At 43.2% G+C, this 3,932-nt stretch overlaps 1 pseudogene; it reads left to right on the top strand.

Annotated features, from left to right (window-relative positions):
• Positions 1 to 3,478: 3,478 nt before the first annotated feature.
• On the top strand, positions 3,479 to 3,617 carry LOC123171749 (uncharacterized; annotated as a pseudogene).
• Positions 3,618 to 3,932: the final 315 nt, after the last annotated feature.

Here is a 3,932-nt window from a genome sequence, read left to right as displayed (position 1 = left end):
TTTAGGGTTTTCACGACGATAAAACCCTAAAATACGGACCGGACATGACGCACTGTGTGTTCGTTGTTGGAATTCATTCAAATATTGCGTGGAGTACTAGGGAAAAATTTGGTGTCATTCTGAAGACAATAAAACATAGCAGAACATTTTAAAAAACGAGGATACAACTTATACTTTTTGCCAGAAAATATCATAAGTCAAAATAACTCTGCGCACTAACTTTTTAATTTGTTAGCACCAGCCTTTTAGTTTAAAAAAATATAAATTACTCAAAAAAAATTTTAACAAATTATAAATACATTGTCAGGTAAAATATAGAAAACAATATGTTTTAACAAATTTGAAGGATTTTCTTCAAAACAAGAAGGTTTTTTAAAATTGTTGTTACATTTTATCAATTTCAAAGACAAAAGCAAAACTCATTAAGCTAAACAAATAACATGGCATTAACTCAAATACAAAAAACAATTTTTTTAATATTATATACTTCGTTTTCGAAACAAGAACATTTTTAAAATTAGTTGTAACACTATCATTTTGAAAGACAAAAACAAAAATCATTAATATAAACAAAACATGGTGTCGGCTCATATATAAAAAATATTTTTTTTGCACTTGCAGATTTTTGTTTAAAACAAAAATGTTTATGAATATATTTGTTACTTTTATCAATTTGAAAGACATTAAAAGCGCAATAATCTAAAAAATCAGTGGCGGCCCAACTGGCCGACTACCACGGTGACATCGGCCGCCTCTTGGGCTCGCCCAGGCCTAGAAACGAGCGCCGCCACAATGAGTTCCGCCCTTGTCGTCGAACTCATCTGAAAAAATGCCTCTGCCTGACTTACACTATCGTCGCCCCCTGTTGGTCCTCTGGGCCATGTGCGCCCGAACACCTGTCCCTTCCGCCCTTGGGCTTGATCAGGATAGGCCGAGTAATCCTCACTCGGCCCCGCGGCTGGGCGCTTTTAAAAAAAAATCAATTTTACTTATTTCCTTCTTTTTTGTTTTTATGATTTTCATTTTATTCATTTCGTATTTCATTTCTATTATCGGAATTTGGATAATTAAGTTTATTTTCTTTATTTATTTAAACAAATTTGTATCTTGTTTATTTTATCTTAATTATTTCAATTCATTTACAATTCCTAATGATTATATACACTACAAAATTTTCTTTTATTGTTCGAATTTCTTTATTTTACTTTTTTCTTTCCTTTTTGTTCTCATTGTATTTTATTTCCATTTTCATTTTCTTTCTTTAGTTTCACAATTTTATGGTCCAGAATTTATTGACTGAATCTGCTGCGGCTTACGTACTTATGGTACATGTGTTGCAGAATGAGTCGTTACTTTTATGGTCCAGAATTTTACCCAATGTTTTTTTTTGCAGGCCATTGTCGTGGAAACTGAAACGATTATGAGTCTCATTTGGCGCTTCAGAGCATTTGCAGCAGATGGTCTTATTTCCAACGGGTATGAATTATTTGGTATTTGCTAGCTCACCAATAATATTCTTTTGCATGGATGGAATGGCTAAGAAAGCTAAAAAACTATGTACTCCCTCAGTACCAAAATATAAGATGTTTCTGTACTTCAATTTAAAATGCAAAGACGTCTTGTATTTTGATACAGAGGTTGTATTATGTAGCGTATCAATATATCTTTTGTACGTGTGGAAGGCCATAAACAAACACAACAGGAGTGTATTTATTTTTCTGCCTTGGTCCTCTATTTTGGGTATGGACCACCATGCATGTATGAGCTGCTACAGATGCTCTCGCAGGAAGCGTGAGACAGAGCAAAGAGGAAAAGCATCTACGTTTTCCTTTTCTGCGGGATATTTAGGTTGTATATAACGGGTGTCAGTCAGCGCGGGTATTTGAGGGCTGTTTGAGGCGCCCGTCTGGGTTGAAATTTCGTGACCGACAGGCGGCCCGCCCGGGCGTATGAGGCGGGTTTGTGGCACCTGTAGTTGCTATAACAGGGCAGGAGGATAGGTATATGCTGCAAGTCCGAACCACACAGTTGTTCTAGCTAGGATGTATCAATTTTCAGATTTTTGCTACTGATGGATCTCGATTCAGTACTCTGCTGTTTATTTATTATATACTTTTTTTACGAGAAAACTTCCAATCTATTTATTAGTACATTATACATAGCCGATCAGAGGTGGATTTCTGATAGCTGGGGCCGCGCCAATCTTGATGAATCAGCGGACAGCCACATATATACCACTTGCGTTAAATTTACTTATTATTTCCAAATCCAGATGAATCACTCACACGATCAGACCACACGTGAAGCTGCCTGCAACATTTCCAGAGTGAGGTTTAAAAAAAGGTATAATCTTGATCCGAACTTTGGCCCCGGCACCATCTGCGGATCTGGCTATTATAAATTACAAGTTGTTTTCTTCCCTGTGGATCAGCACGCACTCTCCTCCTCACCATCCACCCCGATCGAGAGTGACTATGTATGCTTAACTGCATGCGTTGATTCACTATGGGAAAGAAGGAACGCGAGAGACAGAGCTTAGAACACAAGGAACGTGACGCGAAGAAGAAGAAGAAGAAGAAGAAGAAGAAGAAGAAGAAGAAGAAGAAGAGAGAGAGAGAGAGAGAGAGAGAGAGATGTTAGAATAGTTGGATAGATAGAGGACTTGTGTTTAAACCTGTAATCCTATTCTATCTCTACTTCTCTCTCCCGTAGCGATTCTTCTCTGTCTCATGTAACGATCTATCAGATCGATCTCTCCAAAGCTTGTACGCCAAGGCTTGTGTCCAATATATATCAATGCGGCCCGAGACAAAGGGTTCAACGCTTCCAACCTATTTTACATGGTAGTCAGAGCCTCTTCCTCAAAGATCATAGATCGCATCTAGCTACCTCCCAAAACTATACCTATCTTCCTCCTTCGACCGAGAGCATGTCGACCACCGCTGCCGCATCGTTGTCCAGCACCGCTGGCGCGCTCATCACCTCATCATCTTTCGCCTTCACGCCATCTTCCTCCACCACCACCGCGGGGTCTCTCGGATCGCCACCACAGGAGAAGCTTACGAGGGGAAACTTCCTTCTATGGAAGGCCATTGTGTTGCCTCAGATCAAAGGCGCTCAGATGGAACACCACCTCAACGGGACGAGCCCGCCACCGCCGGCCACCCTCACCGTTACCAAGGAAGGCAAGGAAGAACAAGTCTTCAACTACGCCCGATCCCTCTGGTACGCACGACAGCAACAACTTCAAGGGTATTTGATGGGATCTCTTTCCCGCGATATCCTTGCTCAGGTCGCGACGCTACATACGCCGGCCGAAGTTTGGAGCGCCATCCATGCCATGTTCGCTGCCCAGAGTCAAGCCCAGGCCATCAACACCCGCATCGAGCTCACCAATCTAAAAAAAGGTAACATGACCATGGCTGACTATCTTGGCAGGATCAAGAGCCTTACTGATGAAGTCGCGTGTACTGCCGCGGCTCTCTCCGATCCGGAAATCGTCTCCAAGATCCTCGCTGGTTTGGATATGGAGTACAATCCGGTGGTTTCTGCACTCGCCGCTCGTGTGGAACCCATCACCGTCCAGGAGTTGTACAACCAACTTCTGAATTTTGAAGCCCGCCTCACCCTCCTCCATGGTGGCGATCTTCGGCAGTCATCTGTTAACTCCGCGTCCCGTGGCCGCGGCCATGGGCGCGGTCACCAGGGGCAGAGTCGTGGCGGTGGCCGCGGACGCGGTGCTCCTCAGGGCGACGGCGCTCGCTCTGGTGGCACCTACGGCTACCACAACGGGGGCGGCTACACCAACAACAACGGCGGCAACTTCACCAACGGCGGCGGCTTCAACTCCAACAATGGCCGCAGTCCCCCTGCCGCCCGTCCTCGCCCGCGCTGCCAGCTCTGCAAGAAGTCTGGCCATGAGGTTATGGATT

This window comes from Triticum aestivum, chromosome 7D, assembly GCF_018294505.1.
Source record: "Triticum aestivum cultivar Chinese Spring chromosome 7D, IWGSC CS RefSeq v2.1, whole genome shotgun sequence".
Classification (NCBI taxonomy): domain Eukaryota; kingdom Viridiplantae; phylum Streptophyta; class Magnoliopsida; order Poales; family Poaceae; genus Triticum; species Triticum aestivum.
The sequence above is the reverse complement of the archived record's forward strand: the minus strand, read 5'-3'. Positions and strand labels throughout refer to the sequence as shown.